The 20,163-nt window shown below is 39.4% G+C and overlaps 1 pseudogene; it reads left to right on the top strand.

Annotated features, from left to right (window-relative positions):
* LOC101699474 (TAF5-like RNA polymerase II p300/CBP-associated factor-associated factor 65 kDa subunit 5L pseudogene) overlaps positions 1 to 12,021 on the top strand; it is a 37,687-nt pseudogene extending 25,666 nt beyond the window's left edge.
* Positions 12,022 to 20,163: the final 8,142 nt, after the last annotated feature.

Here is a 20,163-nt window from a genome sequence, read left to right as displayed (position 1 = left end):
AACAAAACAAAAAACAAAAAAACAACATTATCCTGGCTGGGGATGTAGCTCAGTGGCTCCGCACCTGCCTGGCAAGCACAAAGTCCTGAGTTCAATCCTCGGCTCCACAACAACAACAACAACAACAACAACAACAAAACAACCAACATTATCATGGGCATTTAATCAGCAAAATCTAGGCAAAGGATAAACACTCTTTTGTTTCCTCAACAAATAAACTACAAAATAAAAAGGAAAGAGTATGTACAGATTGAGGCTTAAAAGATATATCCACCAAATATAATGTGTGAACCATTTTACAATTCAGAAAGAAATGGTCAGAACAAAATAGTTTGAGATCATCAGGGAAATATAAAGTAGATGTTTGATTATATTAAAGAAGCACTGTTAATGTTTTAGATATAATAATGATATTAATAGGTTTTAAAAAAGAATTATTGAGCACACAAAAAACTCAACAGCAGACCCCTCAAATAATCAATTTTAAAATGGGAAAATTATCTGAACAGACATTTCTCAATAGAATATATCAAATAGCAAAATTGAAACATGGTGGCACATGTCTGTAACCCCAGCACTTAGGAGGCTGAGGCAGGAGGATCATCGCAAGTTTGAGGCCAGCCTGGGCTATACAGTGAGTTCAAGGCTAGCCTGAATTATATAGGGAGACCCTGTCTCAAAAAAAGAAAACAAAAAACAAAAAAGAATATATCAACTGGGCAATAAATATATGAAAAAATGCTCGACATCACTAATAATCAGGGAAATTCAAATCAAAACCACAATAAGATATCTTCTAACCTCATTTAGAATAGCTATACTCAAAATTAAAAAAAAATCAAAAATGCTGACAGGGATGAAGAGAAATGGGAATCATTATACACCGCTGATGGGAATGTAAATCAGTGAACCATTATGGAAATTCTTCAAAAACTAAATGCATAAGTATCATATGATCTACTTATCCCACTATTGGGTATATATCAAAAGGAAATGAAGTCAGTATGTTAAAGAGACATTTTGCTACAGTTTAAAATTATCTCCTGAAGACCCATTTGGGATGTGGTGGAAACTTTAAGAGGTGGGGACTAGTGGGATTTCTTTAGGGGTATTCCCTTGAAGGAGATAGTAGGGCCTTAGCCCCCCTACACTTTTTCCACTTTCTGGCCATGAGGTGAGAAGCTTTGTTGTCTCCATGCCATGAAGTATTACTTGCCATAGGCTTGAAAACAATAGAGCAACCAATCAGAGACTAAAATCTCCAAAACTATGAGCCAATTAAGTGTCAATAAACCTTTTCTCTTTATAGTTTGATTATTTTACATACTTGTTACAGTAACAGAAAGCTGACTGAGGGTCAGGGATTTAGCTGGTGGTTCTGCTGCCTGCCTCGCAAGCGCAAGGTCCCAAGTTCAATCCCTGGTACCAAAAAAAAAAAAAAGTTGACTGACACATATCTGCATTCCCATATTTATTGCAGCACCATTCACAATATCCATGACATGGAATCAATGAAAGTCTCTCTCAATTGTTGAGTGGATACAGAAAATGTGGTATATATACATAATATTATTCAGCCATAAAAAGAATGAAATCATGTTATTTGTGGCAACATGAATGGAACTGGAGGACATTAAGTGAAATAAATCAGGCACAAAACTTAAATACTACATAGTCTCATTCATATAGGTGGATATATGTATCAGTCTCATTCATGTGGAAGCTAAAAGGTTGATTTCAGAGAAGTAGAGAGTAGCATAGTGGTCACTAGATGATTTCAGAGAAGTAGAGAGTAACACAGTGGTCACTACAGGCTAGGAAGAGTAGAGGAAGCAAGGATATAAGAAGTTTGGAAGGGCCAGGGATTTAGCTCAGTGGTTCTGGCGCCTGCCACGCAAGTGCAAGGTCCCAAGTTCAATCCCCGGTACCAAAAAAAAAAAAAAAAGAAGTTTAGAAAATATATAACAAAATGGATAAAAGGAATAAATTCGAGTGTTCTATAGCACAGTAATGTGACTATAGTTTACAACAATTTGTTATATGTATTGTAAAGAACTAGAAAAAAGTTTGAACACACAAAAACATAAATGTTGTATACATGAATTCACACTAAATCCCATAAACATATGCAATTATGTGTTAATTAAAAATTTAAAGAAGTCTCTTGTATGTTTATTTGGGTCATTTATAAACTAAGACCACAATGAACTGAAATCCTATGGGGGTAGAGCAGATGTGGACTTATCCATTTGTGGTCTTTATTTAAACTTTTCTTTTTTTTTTGAGACAGGGTCTCGCTATGTAGTTCAGGCCAGCTTTGAACTCACTGTGTAGCCCAGGGTGGCCTCGAACTCAGGGCAATCCTCCTGCCTCAGCTTCCCGAGTGCTGGAACTACAGGTTAAAAATTCATTTTTAACTGACATGTAAAACATAAAAATTGAACATGTTAAAGGGGTAGTATGTAATGTTTTGAGATTTTTTTTTTGTCATACTGGATATTGAACCCAGGGCCTTCACTCTGATCTACATCTCCAGCCCTTTTCGATTTTTCTTTTTGAGACAAGCTCTCTCTAAGTTGCTAAGTGGCCCAAGCTGGGCTTGAACTTGCATTTCTCCTGCTTCAGCCACCCAGAATCCTAGGATTACAGGTGTGTGCCTCCACACCTGGCTTCATGTTTTGATGTAAGTATGCATTGTGAGACACTCAAATAAGGTTAAACATATCTATTTTCTCAAACATTTATCTCCTTCCTATGGTAAAGACTTTCAAAATCCTTTCTTTCATCTTTTAGAAATGTATGGTACACTATTGTTATCTATAGTCATTGTACAATAGCACACCAGAACTCACTACTCCTAACTATAACTTAGTACCCATAGATCAAACATTATCCATCCCTCCTCCACTCTACTCCCCCTGGCCTCTGGTAGCCAATCACAATGTCTATGAAGTCAACTATTTTAGATTTCACATATAAGTGAGATAATGTGGTACTTGTCTGTGGGTACTTATCTTTCCATGCCTGGCTTATTTCACTTAACACATTGTCACTCATTGTCACAAATGATTTGAAATCATTTTTTTAATAGCAAAATTATTTCATTGTGGATGTACCACATTTCTTTATCCATTCATCAGGTGATAGACACAGGTTCCTTTCATTTCTTGGCACTTGTCAACACAGCTGAAATGAACATAGAACATAGGAGTGCAGATGTCTCTTCTATATACTGATTCCATTTACTTTGGCTATATAGCGAGTAGTTACTGGATTGTATGTGGAATCTGAAAAGGTGATCTCATAGAAATGTAAACAAAATTTAAAGTTTGTTCAGTACTGGGATGACTGTATTGGCAACGCTAATGGAGTTTGGGAACTTTATGTGTCTTATTCATTATTGTGTTTTTTTTCATTTCTGTGGGAAGTTTTATGTGACAATGTAACCAAAGGATAGTATCATTAAAAAGGTATTTAGGACATGGATGATATTACCAGCTGTAAATAGTTCATCCTCTTAAGTTGGACAGTCTTAGAACAAGTGAGTATAGCAGTTCATTATGAGAATATCTTTTTTCCATTTTATGTAATATTATATGATTTGGATTACTTCTTTACTGTTAAAAGTCTTTACTTTTAAATGGTCTACTTACTAGCTATATCTTTGCTGTTATTTTTTATGCATCTAACACATTATTTATAATAAAAAAGAATCCTTGAGGTGATGTTAGTGAAAATAGCAGAGTAAAGACACCACTCCAATTCACTCCTCCATAAAAAAATAAAAAGCCTGGCAAAATTAGTCAGGATCAACATTTTCAGAACTGTGGAAATTAACCAAAGGCTCGCAGAAACTTGAGAAACATTTATTCATGAAAAACACCTGAGAGTCAGTGATAGAGCACTTGCCTAGAATGTACAAGGCTCTAGATTCAGTCCCTCGCACTAGAGAAGAACCCTGAATCTTTAAGAATAATGAGCTTTAATGTCATTTTAACTTGTCCTAGCTCCATCTCCCACTCTCCAGTTCTGCTATATCCTTAAACATTCACAGACCACATCTCTGAAGAAAATCGGCAGCCTGCCAGCCATATGAGGCAGCAAAGGGGTTGGAGGTATTTCAACACTCCAATTCTACACAACTGTCACTGTTGTATATCTCTGGTGGTTGGTTCCCTGGATAGAAAATTAAGTAAGTAATTAGAATGAGGTCTGTATTTTACTCAAATCAGAGGTAATGTGGTGCAAAAAGCCTCCACTAGGGGGAGGGTTTGTCTAAAAGAAATACAGGCAAATACATTAGCTTTTCAGCTGTTTTAGGGCATGGATAACAGTTAAGACACCTAATAGACTAATCAAAAAACTTAAAAGGAAAAATGTATGGAGCTATCTATAAGCACTTTAAAAAACTCCTACATATTCCTGGGAATCTAAAAGTGCATATACATGCAAGGACTGTGTGTGTGCTCAGAAAACACCCAAGAAAGCTCCACACTCTCATGTCCGGATGACCTTGAGTTTGTGAACTATCAAGAAGTGCAGCCTAAGGCAGCATTGTCAGTGTTCTGGTTAAGTGTTAAAATTACAGGAGTCACTTGACAAAGACTAAGAGAATTACTGGTTTCAGGCATTTAAGAAACTCTGTCCAATCATAAACTGACTTCAAAGCTACAGAGTAGCCATTTCAGTGGCCACACATGACAAAGAATACAGATTTTATAGGTTAGTTTAGAAAACTACAACAAATAACTGCAGCAGAAACAGTAAACCATGATGTAGGGATAGGATCTGATTTCCAGAGATGCTACATCAGACTATCCACAGTTTTGATTAAAAAATGATGGGCCATACAAATAAATAAGAAAGTATAACCTATACTAGAAACTGTCCCTAAGTAAGATCAGCCATTGGACTCACTGGACAATGACTTAAAGTCAGTTATCATAAAATGTTCATAGAAATAAACAAAAGCACATCTAAAAAAACTAAGGGAAAATTTAAGAATGATGTCTTCCCGGATAGAGAATAGAAATAAAGAGAAATTATAAAAAGAACCAAGTAGAAATTGAGTTAGAAAGCACAATAACAAAAATGAGAAATCTACCAGAAGAATTTAATAGCAGATTTAAGCAGGTAGAAGAAAAAAAATCAGTAAATTTAACCAATTGAGATTATCCAATCTGAGAATATAGAAAAAGAAGAATAAAGAAAAACAAACAGAGCCTAAGACATCTACAGGACATGATCAAGTTTACTAAACTATGGAATCTGGGTGTGCTGTAATCCCATCACTCAAGAGGCTGAAGTAGGAGGATTGCTGCAAATTCGAGGCTAGCCTGGGCTACATAGTAAGTCCAAGGCCAATTTGTACTATGTAGCAAGACCCTGTTTCAGACAAACAAACAAACAAACAGAAAGAAATAATAAGGAACACCATCAAGCTTTCTGATATATACATAACATATATATATATATATATATATAAATAATTGGAATTCCAGAAGCAGAGAAGAAAAAAAGGGCAAAAGAATATTTAAAAGAAAGATGGCCAAAAAATTCCCTACATTATATATCTAAAAACTTCAATAAATACCAAGTAGGCTAAACTCATACATTATAATCAATCAAATCACAATCAAACTGTTAAAATGAAAGACAGAATCTTGAAAGTAGCCACAGAGAAGTGACTTATTACACACAAAGAATTGTCAATAAGATTAACAGCTAATTTCTTATTAGAAATAATGGAGGCCCAAAAGCAAACATTTAATATGCTGAAAGAAAAAAATTGTCAACCAAGATTTTTATATTTGCCAAAACTACCCTTCAAAATGAAAGAAGTTAAAATAGTCTTAGATAAACAAAAGTGGGAAAATTTGTTACAAGTCAGCCTGATTTACAAGAATTATGAAACAGGGCCAGGGATTTAGCTCAGCGGTGTCGCCGCCTGCCTCACAAGTGCAAGGTCCTGAGTTCGAGCCCCAGTACAAAAAAAAATATTATGAAACAGGAGACCTTCAGGCTATAAAGAAAGGACAGAGACAGTGGCTTGAATACACATGAAGAAATAAAGGGTATCAGTAAAGGAAAATACATTAATCACTACAAAATAGACTATAAATGTATTTTTAAATTTATAACATAGTTTTTCTCTCTGATTTAAAAGATAACTACACAAAGCAATACTTATAAATTTGTGTTGACCCAGAAGGAAGCTCCCCTGCTGTCATCCCAAGCTCCTAGGGCAGAGAAGCTGAGCCGGTCCCAGAACCCAGAAGGAAGCTCCCCTGCTGCCATCCCAAGCTGCTAGGGCAGAGAAGGTGAACCGCGTGGGTGCCAGAAGCACGCCCCCCTGTGGAAATGAGAAAACACATAAACAAGCCTCAAAAACAGACTTCCAGATCACCTACAGCAACCCCAAAGGGAAACGAGATGGAACAGTCTGATACTCAACCACCTGGACTCTCTGAACTGGCAACAAAAGAGGATCTGAGAAAAATGAAATCAGAAATAATTACTCAGATAACAGCAAAGATTTTGCTCATGGTGCAAGACATGATTAATAAATTTGTGTTGAAAGATATCCAATTGTACATATGGAATTTGTGGTAACAGTATAAAGCAGGGTTAGAACGCACATAATAAAGAGCAAAGTCTTTGTACACTAATGAAATTAGGTTACTATTAATCCAAGTTAGAGTGTTATAAATTAAAATGCTAATTATAACACTCAGGGAAACCACTTAAAATTAATTTTAAAAATCATAGTAAATGAAACAGTACAAGAATTAAGTGGTACTCTAGAAAATATCTAATTTCTAAATAAAATAATTTCTAAGAAAAATCATAATACAATTATATGTTCTACCATGAGAAAAAATTAAATCTAAAGACAAATAGTTGGAAAATAAGAGAATGAAATAAGATACACCATGTAAATTAACCAAAAGACAGCTGGAGTAGCTACACTAATATCAGGAAAAATAGACTTTATAATAAAAGTCATTACTCAAGTCAAAAAAGAGTATGTATATGCATGTGTGGGAATCCCATCAAGATGATGTACCTAATAGAACTCCAAAATACAAGGAAAAAAGTCTGACAAAATGGAAGAGGAAACAAATAATTCAATAATAAAGACTTCAATATCCTAGTTTATATAGAGAACAACTAGACAGAAAATTACCAATGAAATAGAAAACTTCAATACACAATAAAACAAACATATAACAAATACAGTATCTATAGAACAAGAGTAAAATACAAATTATCCATCCAACAAGAGAAAAATACAAATTATTACATTCACATGGAACATTCTTCAGGTCAGACTATATTACAACATAAAACAAGTTGCAAAAGATTTTAAAGATTTGAAGTCATATAAAGTATGTTCTTGGATAACAATGAAATAAAGTCAGATATTAATAAAAGAAAATTAGAGAAAGCCACAAATATGTGGAAATTAAACAACACACTAATTAACAACATAAATAACTAATGGATCAAAGAATAAATATATAGAAATAAGAAAATATTATGAGATAAATCAAAACTAAAGTATAGCATAGAACTTTTGCAATGTGCAGTTTTCCATAGCTACAAATTCTTGTATTTTTTTAAAAAAGATTGTAGCCAAACAAGGTGGTGCATGCCTATAATTCCACCACAGGGTGGCTGAGGTAGGAGGATTGCAAAATTCAGCCCAGCAGGAACAACTTATTTAGTGAGACCCTGTCTCAAAAAAAAGTAAACTAAACTAAACTAATAAAATAGGACTGGAGATGTAGCGTAGTCTCCTGACCCTGCATTCCATCCCCAGCACTACAAAAAAACAAATAATGTAAGTCAATAATCTACCTATGTACCCTGGAAATTAGAAAAAGAGCAAATTAAAATCAAAGTAAGAAAAGGAAGGAAATAATAAGATTTAGAGTAGAAATAAATGGAATAGAGAATGAAAAATTATAGAGAAAATCAATAAAACTAAAGGTTTGTTCTTCGCAAAGATTAACAGCACTGATATATTTTAGCTAGACTAAACGAGAAGAGAAAAGACACAAATTAATAAATTCAGGCATGGAAAGGAGTGAATTACCACCAGAAATAAAAATGATCATAGAGGAAAACTATGAACAATTTTATGTCAACAAATTATATAACCTAGCTAAAATGGAAAAATTCCCTTTAAAAAACTCCCACAAAGTACCAAAACTGTTTCAAAAAAAAAAAAGGAGAGAAAATGTGAATAAACCTGTAAGTAAAGAGATTGATATATTTAAAAAGCCCCAAACTTCCCACGATGTAAAACCTGATACATGATGGCTTCAGTGAGGAATTCTAAAAAAAATTTAAAGAAGAATTAAAAACAATTCTTCACAGACTCTCCCCAAAACAGAAGAGGGAACATTTCTCAACTCATTTCATGAGATCAATATTACCTTGATACCAAAATCAGACAAAGATATCACAAGAAAATTATAGACTAATATCATTTATGAATATAGACATGGGAAATCCTCAAAATATTCTAGCAAATCAAGTCTAGCCATATATAGAAGGGACTGTATACCATGACCAAGTGGAATATATCCAAGGAGTGCAATATATGATAATTGATGAATGTAACATACCATATTAATATAATAAAGGGCAAAAGCAAACCATCCAGTCCTCTCAATGGATGTAGAAAACCCACTTGACAATATTCAGCATACTTTCACAACAAAAGCACTCCACAAACCAAGAACATAAGGGAATTTCATAAACCCCATAGAGTATTTACCAAAATCTCATAACTAACATCATACTTAATGTTTTTTGTTTTTGTTTTTTTTGGTACCGGGGATCGAATTCGGGTCCTTGCGCTTGCGCAGCAGGTGGTGAAACCACTGAGCTAAATCCCCGGCCCATCATACTTAATGTTGAAAGTCTGGAAGCTTTAGCCCCGAGATCAGGAACAGTAAAATGATCTCTGCTCTCCCTATTTCCATTCATCATTTTACTGGAGATTCTAACCAGAACAATTAGTCAGGAAAATGAAATAAAAGGCATCCAGACTGGAAAAGAAGTAAAAATATCTCTGTTTGCAGATGGCATGATCTGGCATATTGATAATTCAAATAAATCCATTAAAATTTATTAGGGATATTAAACAAATTCAGCAAGGCTGCAAGATAAAAGATAAAAATACTGAAACTCACTTGTAATGAACAATGCAAAAATGAAATTAAGAGAAATATTCTTATAATAGCATCAAAGAGAGTAAAATACTTAGGAATAAATTTAAGCAAAGAACTGCAACACTGGTATATAAGGAACTACCAGTTTTGAAAATCTGACCTAAACAAATGGTAAGAGGTGCAGCGGCGTCTGCGGCCCAGCCAGCGTGCCCCTGGGTCAGGCGGTCTTGGGGCCACAGCCCAGAGCAGCGGGCGCGACGGGGCGAGGGGTGCGGAGGCCTGGCTAGCGGCAGTGGAGCGAGGCCCTGCAGTGGGCGGGGGCGGGAGCGGGAGCGGGAGCCGCCCAGGATGTTCATTTGTGAAACGGGTGCGCACTGAGCACGCCCAGATGGCAGTGTCCTGCTACCTCAAGCGCCGGCAGTAGGTGGATTCAGATGGTTCACGGAAGCAAGGTCTGCGTATGTCTCAGACTCCTGAGGAGATGGTGTTGTGGACGAGTGAGTTTGGACAATAGAGATGCGCCACACTCTGTGCCACATTCAAGCCCATTTATTATAGCCCGCAACTGAGGGGGCCTAGCACCCAGAAAGGTTCCTTGGCAACGGGAAGGCAGTTTGATTTCTCCTTTTAAATCATGCTTTCAGTTGGGGAGGGCTCAGGGGAGAGCAAGCGGAATCTTACTGAAGCAGAACCATGCCAGCTTAGTGGGGGTACAAGGAAGTTTCACACACACTAGGTAAGCTACAAAACATCCTGAAACTGTAACAAGTTTACTACCAAGCAGGATGTGGGGGTTTTGGGTGCTTTGTTCATGTGCAAGTACTTTGTCCAAGCACAGGTACAAAATGGCATTGAGGCACAAGATGGAGTCGGGTTGGCTGTCACAATGGGAGCCAACCTCACAGTCCAGTCAGAATTTGTTGTGCCAACGTAGTGTCTGCAGCTCTTTGCCAGGCAGAACCCCAGCAATACGAAGTACAGTTTGGACGACTACGGAATTTTCTCACTGATTCTGATTCCCAGTACAGCCATGAAATCTCAGCCTGGTCCAGAGCAGTCTGAAGAGCACAGTGGAAAGTTTCTATGGCCGCTTCCATGGAATTTTCGTGCAGAATACAAGCCGGAAGGATGTTATTGAGTAGGTGCAGACCACTCAGACCATCCAGGACATCCCGTCCAATTTCAAGCTTCATGCGTTCCTAGATAACAAGTACGTGGTCTATCTCCAGGAAGACAGTTACAACTACCTGATCTGCTACCTCCGAAGTGATAACAACACTGCCCTGTGCAAGGTCCTCACGTTACATATCCACCTGGATGTGCAGCCTGCCAAGAGAACAGACTACCAGCTGTGTGCCAGTGGTGGCTCCTTCCACAGTGAGAGCAGCGGCCTGGAGCCCCCAGATGTGCTCAGCCCCATTCTGCAGAACGAGGCCGCACTGTAGGTCTTACAAAAGAGCATCAAACATGTCAAGGATGGCCACCTCTCCCTCACCACCATCTGCTTCTACGCCTTCTACAACACGGAGTAGCTGCTGAACACTGCAGAAATTGCCCCTGTTAGCTAGCTGCTTGCTGCTGGGTTTGACAACTCCTGCATAAAACTCTGGAGTCTGTGGTCCACGAAGTTGAAATCAGAGCCGCACCTTGTAGACACATAACATATCCACTTGGCTTGTGATACTCTGGAGGAAGAGGAGGATGAGGAGGACAGCGCAGGCACGGAGATGCAGATCTTGCGAGGACACTGTGGAGGAGTATACAGCACATGTTTCCTCGCGGACAGCTCAGGCTTGCTCTCTGGTTCTGAGGATATGTCCCTCTGGTACTGGGATCTGGGGAGTTTCACCAACACTGTGCTGAACCAAGGACATGCCTACCCCGTGTGGGACCGGACATCAGCCTGTACAGCCTGTTCTTTGTCAGTGGGTCCCATGACCACACTGCTAGGCTGTGGTCCTTTGATCAGATGTGCCCACTGAGAATATATGCAGGACACCTGGCAGGTGTGGACTGTGTCAGATTCCACCTTAACTCTAACTACTTAGCCATGGGCTCGACCGACAAGACTGTCCAGCTGTGGAGCGCACAGCAGGGGAACTCAGTGAGGCTTTTCACAGGCCACCATGGCCCTGTGCTCTCTCTGGCTTTCTCTCCCAACGAGAGAAGTGCTTGGCATCTGCTGGCAAGGGCCAGCAGTTAAAACTGTGGGACCTGGCCTCTGGGATCCTTTTTAAAGAGCTGAGAGGCCACACAGACAGCATCACCAGCTTCGCCTTCAGCCCTGACAGTGGCCTAGTGGCCTCTGCCTCCATAGACAACTCAGTGCACGTCTGGGACCTCCGGAACATATGCTGTAGTGTGCCTGCAAATGGCTCCTCCAGTGAGCTCCTGGTTGTCTACACTGGGCAGATGAGCTGTGTCCTGAGCATGCAGTTCATGGGCTGAAACCTGCTTCTTGTGACCAGGATCACACAGGAGAATCAAGAACACTGATTCTTACCTTGGCTGGAATGGACTGGGCTGTGGTGAGAGGCCTCTGGGTGCAGCACAGACATGGACATGGTGAGCTAATTACTGACAGACTGTGAAAGAGCCCTCCCCCGATGCAGCCTCATTGTCATGGGACTCAGTCAGGGCCGGGGCATGGCTCAGTGGTGCCTGGACTCCAGATGAGCACTAGGGTGCTCTGAGGTCAGTGGCATGTTCCCAGAGGACCCTTGGGACCCCCCCCCGCCGTGCAAGCACCTTCCCATTCACATCTTGTCCTTGTCCCAGCGTGCTTACTGAGGGCAGTTGCTAAGTGCCCTCCACAGAACCCCTAGACATGCTCAGTTGAGCCACACTTGAGGAGGTAAGTGGGGACAGAACTGGGAAAGGGAGGGATAGTCCTTTTCCTGAATGGTAGAACCAGGATTTTTTATTATTGTTATTATGATGGTTGTTATTATTGCAAAGAGGAAGCCTAGCACTGGCAGAGGGGAACATCTCTGCTTTTATCTTCAGGTGTGACTCCTACCACTGGCTGTGATACTTGGAATTTTGAGCTTCATGAAACTCAGAGATTTTGGTGGCTCAGTGTATCAGGAGAAAGGGAAATCTTGGGTGCGCATTGAGCACAACAAATAGCATGTTTATGGAAGTCGGTGGGTGGGTTGACTGAGAACACTGGGCTTTTGCAGTTGTGGTAGGAAAGATTCTTTCTTGGCTACACTTCTATCAATAATTCTCTCCCCTGAAAAGAAAGATTATGGTAGGAGAGGGTGCAGCTTAGTTGGTAGCGCATTTGCCTAGCGTGTGGGAGGCCCTGGGTTCAATCCCCAGTACCACCAAAACCAAAAAATTATGGTAAAGAATAATTTGGAGGGCTGGGAATGTAGCTCAGCAGCACAGCAACTGCCTGACAACCACAAGTCTCTGAGTTCAATTCCCAGTACCAAAATAATAATAATAATAATAATAATAATTTGGAGTAAGTCACAAGATAGAATTAGTGTTAGATTTCGGAGTCACCGTTAACCAGAGGTTAGCATTTCTGCTCTCTGTCCTGCGGTGAGCACATCATGAGGTGAATCCTGAGTGCGCATGCACATGTCAAACTGTGCCCTGAGGATAAAGCAAGTTCTAATGTATGGGGAAAGGATTAAACATTTGTTTTCCAAAAAGTTATTTTGTTTTCTATTAAAATGTAGTTTCAAAAAAAAAAAAACAAGTGGAAAGATAACTAGTGTTCATGTATTAGAAATTTTTTAATTATTAAATTTTCAATACTGCTCAAACTGAACTATAGTATCAATGCAATCCCTATCAAAATTCAAGTGCCTTTCTTTATAGAAATCGAAAATATAATCCTGTTTTAGTTACTTTTCTCCTTGCTGAGACAAAATACACAACACCCAGAGTTAAAGGGAGAATAGTTTATTTAGCTCACAGTTTGTAGAAGTTTCAGTCCATTATGAGCTGGCTTCAAGGCAGGGTGGCATGACAGACAGGCATTGCAGAGAAGAAACAGTTCATGGTGGGCAGAAGGTAGCAAATCAAACAAGGGGGCTTAGCAGCTACTTTCTTCTCCTTTTATACTCTATCTAGGCTACCAGGATTAGAGCAGTACCAAACCAATCAGAAGACTGATTTAGTAATCACACACTCTTAATCCCAGCATCACACACTCTAGATTCAGACACTTCTGAAAAAGCCCTACTATGAACATATGAGGCTTTGGGGGGACATATAGACACAAATAATAACAAATCCTAAACCTTATCTGGAAGTGCAGGGGACCCAGAATAGCTAAAGAAATATTGGAAAGAAGAAAACGTTTAGAAGACTCACAATTTCCTAATGCAAAGCTTACTACAAAGCTATACTAATCAAGATATTCTGGTACTAGCATTAAGAAGAGACATAGGAATGTTTCAAGTATCCAGATCCATTTGTACCTAAAACCAGGACTACCTCTGGACATTTCATTAGACGAATGAATAAAGAATCTTTTAGATTTTCCAGCCAAGAAGAAGGAGGAGGAGGAGGAGGAGGAGGAGGAGGAGGAGGAGGAGGAGGAACAGAGATAGGAATTGGGGGTGTACCTCAGTGGTAGAGCATGTGAATAGCATGTGTGAGGCCCTGAGTTCACTCCTCCACAGAGAGAGAGAGAGAGAGAGAGAGAGAGAGAGAGAGAGAGAGAGAACTGAAAGTTCAGAAAGAAGCATATACTTGTATCCTTTGACAAGGATGCCAAGAAAATTTGATAGGAGAAAAGAATACCCTTTTCAACAGAAGATACTGGGACAAATGGATATCCCAGTATAAAAGAATGAATTTGGACTGCTACCTCACATCATATTAAAAATAATTAAACAGATGTAAAAGACATAAATTAAAGTGCTAAGACTATACAACTTTCAGGAGAAAACAATGATATAAATCTTTGTGATCTTGGATTAGCCATAGTATCTTAGATATGACACCTAAAACACAAGCAACCAATGAAAATGTAAACTGGGCTTCATCAAAATTTAAAAATTTTATGTATTAAAGGACACTATCATGGAAGTATAAAGACAACCCACTATTTGCAAATCATATACCTGATAAGTATGTCTTGTATTCAGAATGTATAAAGAAATATTACAAATCAACAACAAAAAAGACAACCCAATTTAAAAATGGGCAAAAAAGGGGCCAGGGATTTAGCTCAGTGGTTCTGGCACCTGCCTCGCAAGCACAGGTTCCCAAGTTCGATCCCTAGTACCCCCCCAAAAAAGATAAATGTTCAAGAAAATGTAAAGAGGTGTCCAACATCATTAGTCACTAAGTAAAGGCAAATAAAAATCATAGTGAGATAATATTTCATTCCAACTAGCAAGCTATAATTTAAAAAAATTAAAAAATAAGTATTGGTGAGCAAGTGGAGAAAATAGAACCCTTATACATTGCTATGGAAAAGTAAAATGGTACAACCATTTTGGAAAACAATTTGGCAGTTCCTTAATATGTTAAACAGATCTGCATATATGATACCCAGCAATTCCACTGCTACGTATATACCTGAAAGAATCGAAAAACAGATGTTCCAACAAAAATTTTATGCACATACATTGTAGCACTATTCACAGTAACTAAAAGTGTCAACAACATAAATGTCCATTAATTAACAAATAAATAATGAAATGCAGTGTATCGATACTATTGTAATATTATTCAGCCATACAAAAGAATGAAATTCTGATACATGTTACAACATCCATGAATCTTGAAAATAATATCCCAAGTGAAAGAAGCCAGACATAAATATCACACATTGTATGATTCCATTTATATAAAATATCCAGCATAGGTAAATCTATAAAGATCAGAACATATATTGCCTGGTGCTGGAAGAAAGGTATAAATGAAGAATAATTACTCAATGAGTATGAGGTTTCTTTCTTAGATAATGAAAAAGTTGTGAAACTAGATACTGGTAGTGGTTGCACAATACTATAAATGTACCTAATGCCCTGTCTTAGTTTCTTTTCTCTCATTACTGAGACAAATATCTGACACTCAAAGTTAAAGGGGGAAAGGTTTATTTGGCTCGTAGTTCATAGAGGTTTCAGTCTATAATTGGCTGGCTCCAAGGCAGAGTGATAGAGGGGCAACAGTTCATGGCAGTGGAAGTCAGCAAAAGCAACAAGAGAACTAATAAGCATCTTCCAGCCCGTTTTATATTATTCAGACTACTTAGGGCAGGTAGCACTCATATCCTAGTGCTCATGGGCCTAGCATTGCACCATGAATCAATCATATACTCTAGATTCAGCCACTTCTGAAAAAGAAGCCTCACCTCATTCCCATGAGGCTTGGGGGGGGGTGGAGGTGGGGACATTTAAACACAAGCCATAACATGCCCCTCAATTATATATACAAATATATATAAAATGGCTAGAAATTATGCTATGTGTATTTCACCAGAATAAGAAATAGCAAAAATATAAAAGAATTATCTTACCAAAACTAGCCTTTAAGAAGTGCTTAAAGTAGCTGGGCATGGTGGTTCATGCCTGTTATCTCAGAACTCAGGAGGCTGAAGCAGGAGGATCACTGTGAGTTTTAGGCAAGCCTGGGCTACATATTGAGCTCAAGGCCAGCCTGGAGTGCATAGCAAGAACCTGTCTCAGAACAAAACAAAAATAAACAAAAAAATTCCAAATCTAAACAAACAAAAAGAAGTGCTTATAGAAATCTAATACAAAATACAAATTATGAGATGTTTAAGAAGTCAAAGTCTGGGCCAAGGATTTAGCTCAGTGGTTTCGCCGCCAGCTTCGCAAGTGCAAGGACTCGAGTTTGATCCCCGGTAACAACAAAAAAAAAGAAGTCCAAGTCTAACTATTGTTGATAGAATAAAGTAAAATGCTAAACAAACAAGTCTAATGCTCATTGATGGCAAGAACTCCAAGATCTAGGCTAAGAAGAGATACCATTGTTATTAACCAGTGAGGTTACTCTTATGTCAAGTGGCTTACCAGGTCAGAAATCTCGAAGAAATATAGATCCTAGAAAGGCTCAATTGCTGCCCCACCTCTAGAACCAAAATTATAAACTGAGAATTCTTAAGCTCTTTCTTCAACTTGGCTCATTTCCAAACACAAAGGAAATGACTTAAGATGAATAGGGTACTGTGATAGTTAATTGTGGTGTCAGCTTGGATAAGAAACACCCAGATGATTGGTTTAGCATAGTTCTGGGTGTGGATGATGGACTTACTGAAGAAGGAAGACTCACCCTGGGCATGAGTGGCACCAACCAATAGGCCTGGATAGAATAAAAGGGGAACCAAGAAGGAAGTCTCACTTCTGTTTCTTCAGAGGAGCTCCAGTCTTTGGCATCGCTTTGGACGTCCATCTCTTGGCTTTCAGCACACTCTTCAGCCTTCCAGCACAGACCCTTTGGGTTCCTGTTACAGACTCACACAGGCCTTTATAGTGAGCTCCAGGCCTTTCACTTTTGACTGGATCCTTTGGATCTCCAGCATGCAGACAGCCATTTTACACTCTTCAACACCTGACTGCACAGGCAGCTACTGTAAGACTACCTTGTAAACCCATGTATCTATATCTATATACCTATCTATCATCTATCTTATATCTTACATCTTATATTAAATCTTTCTAGTGAGCACTCACTAACACAGGCAGGAAATTAGGATTCTATCCTAGCTCACCATTCAGCTCAATACACTCATTTTTTCTACTGTAGTTTCCTCTGGACTTGTAGAGGTCAAGCTGCAGAGGTCAAGCTGCCGAGGTCAATTCTTATTTCCTTATTGTGGGGTAAATATCCAGCAAGGGGAAATGGTAGGTTATCCTACATTCAGCTACAACATGGAATTCTAACTTTTGCTAAAGGTTTTGTACATACAGAATCTTAAAAATGGAGCTAAGCTTTTGAAATAATGCTTACAAGTATTATATGAAATAAAATAGATTAATAAATTTTTCTATAAAATTATCTATCATGTCCTTGGGCATGACATTTCTGTCTCTTTGTTGTTATAAAAGAAAAAAAGGTAGGGGAAGTGGGCATTGTTTCTCATGACTGCTTCAGGCAGGATATGTGGGCAGCATAGACATCTTTAATTGGGAGAGAGTTTTGAGGGGGATGGGGTGGTATGGGGGAGTCAGAGCAAGCATTTGTCACATTGAATGATTGGTGAAAGGCTTAACTTGATTTTGGAGGAATCCTGAGAGAACCTTGAGGGGGCATGGCCCAAAGAGGAGAAGGAAAATATAGACAAGAGGACCCATTAATGGGTGGGGGGAGCCATGTGGTCCAGCTCCAAATACTGGTTCAAGTCAGACATGCATTGTCCGATTTCTGCAGCTTGTCAATTAGCCTTCTTGCTGCATCTCGTACTATGTCTGATTTGTATAAAAACAACATTCTTCTCCTAAGATGTATAAGCTTCCCTTCTCAGCTGAGAGGTCTAGACCTCTGTGGTTCTGAAGAGTCACTGTGGCCAGGGAGGCTAACTGGTTCTGTAAGGTAAGAATGGAATTTGCTATCCGAGGCTGTTGGAGAGATCTTGGGATAGGGAACAGTAGTAGGTTAGGGAGGTAGTTCTGCTATTCCAGTCCCTGTGGCTGTGGTGATACCTAGACCGACAAGTAGGGACACTGTTATTAGGTCTCAAAGTTGTTGGATTGGGGCTCTGATGGTGACAGGCAGGCTCTGGTTTCCCAGGGCAATATCTATCTTTGGGCTGAGGTATGTTAGGGTGCAAATGCTAGTCCAGTTAGTGGGGAGGCATAAATAGGTGGATGTCCCAAAAAGCCAGAAAATGCCTTGGTTAGGTAAGCAGAATTGCTTATTGATGCTAAAGAGATGTGAAAGTTTCTTGTTTTCATTCTCCCAGATGCTCAGAGTACCTGACAAGACAGCTCCTATTAGAGACTGAAAGGGTCCCTGATGGGGCATGTTGCTGGCACTTACTATTCTGTTCTTCCATTGGAAAAATAATCTTTTGGTATGTATTAGAAGCCATTGTGAGTAGTAGTTAAAAGTAGGCAAGAGAAGGCAGTCTGAGCAAGTTGGAGATTGGTTACAGGGAGCCCACGGAGGTATTGTCATGCATGGGAAGTGGCGGCTGTTACAGAAACTTGTGTTAAGCAATGATGTGGTTATAACTTTAAAAGGGCAGAAAAGTGTACAGGCTGAATGAATGGGGCATCTTGAGCAACCTGGTAATTGATATGGTTGACTGGGGCCAGTATTTGTAATGTATTAGCTACATTGGTGGGGGAATAATGTCCTAGTGATATACCAGAGGATAGATTATGCTGAATGCAGATGGGGGCTCAGAAGGTCAGACTAGTATCAGTGGTATGAGGCCATGTATGGGGTTTATTGAGCTTTTGAATTCAGAGAGGTTAGTGATAATAGGATTGAATGAGTTGAGCCACATGTCCCATCTGAGTGTTGTTTTTTTTTTGTCATTTCATTAATGGGGAAACCAAGTAAGGATCTTTTGTTTAAGAGTTGGAGTGGGCCTTTTGTTTCATATTGAGGATGGTATGTAGGGTTAGTAAGGACACAGACCTGGGAAGGGACTGGAGTGGCTCAAGACATGGAGATAGGAAGCCAGCAATTTTTGGCTAAGGAAGGATTAGATTGTTTCAGCAAGGAATGAATTAACTGCAGGGTCCTATGGAGATAATTAGGAACTACTGGGAGAAGCGATGAGGGTGCAGCCATGAGGTGTGGTGAAAGGAACAGGAGGGCCAGGCAGTGAGAAGGAGAAGAATCTAGTGAGGGTGAGGGCAAATGTGAGCATAAAAAATCATTTCATCCCTGGTGTAAAAGACAATTGAACTGAAGCCATAACAGGGTCATAAGTAAAATCCATAGAAAAGCAGATAGTAGGAACAGAGGGTGTTTAATTAAGGTCCTCTTTATCAATCATTAAAAGAGAAGGGCAGGAAGGAAAGAAAATAATTTGATTTCCTCTGGGGAAAAGTCGCACAGAGTTCCCTGAAAAAGGTCTTCTATCTACATAAGGTAGGATTTGAAGCTACAGGTTTGAGGGTGAAATCAAGTAAGATTAAAGCAGACTGAATGAAGGAAGTGAGTGAAGTGGCAAGATATATAGAGGCAAGGCATTTAAATGTCTTCTGGAATTCGGGTCAGCCTGAGGGAAGTAGGGGAGGGATCCTTGTAGACAGACAGCCATCAGAGTGCTGTAGATGACCACAAAGGGTCTTGTCCACTTGGGCTGCAGGGACTGGAGGTTTAGATCTTTAACTAGGACAAATTTGTTAGCCAGGATATCTTCATAAGGCTGGGTGTCAAAGGCAAGAGGTCAGCAGCTTGTCAGATCTCTTCAGGCTTGTTGTAGAACTGGGAGATACTCTCTAATGGGGCTTGTCTCTGGCCTGAAGTTTGGTCTGAGCAGAAAGGTTCGGCCATATAAAATCTCAAAAGGGCTGTATCCTGTGGGTTCCCAGTGGGATGGCTTGGATGTGAAGGAGAGCAATCAGGACCAGGGAGTATGTAGCTGGAGTGTGAGTATAGTGAAGTGGGCCTTGAGGAGGCTGTTAGTCCTTTTTACCTTTCTGGATGATTGAGGCTGGTAGGGGGTGTAGAGGTTTCATTGGACACCAAGCAACTTGGGTCCCTCCTGGGTGATTTGACTAATAAAAGCTGAGCCATTGTCTGATTGAATGAAGGTGGGAAGACCAAAATGGGGATAATTACAGCTAGGAGGGAGTTAATAATGGCCAAAGCCTTCTCTGAGCTGGTGGGAAAGGCATCTATCCACCCAGTGAAGGTATAGACTCAGGCTAGGCAGTATCTCAGCTTCTGTACTACTGGCATGTGGGTGAAATCAATTTGACATTCCTGAGTTAAGGAAAAGCCTCATGCTTGATGTGTAGAAAAAGGAGGAGGCTTCAGGAAGCCCTGTTGTGTGGCAAACAGAGCATTGAGTGGTGATTTTGATGGG

The sequence above is a fragment of the Heterocephalus glaber genome, unplaced genomic scaffold (assembly GCF_053883595.1).
Source record: "Heterocephalus glaber isolate CG9 unplaced genomic scaffold, H.glaber_assembly_v1.0 deba00001613, whole genome shotgun sequence".
Classification (NCBI taxonomy): Eukaryota; Metazoa; Chordata; class Mammalia; order Rodentia; family Bathyergidae; genus Heterocephalus; species Heterocephalus glaber.
This window is presented reverse-complemented; position numbering and strand designations above follow the sequence as displayed.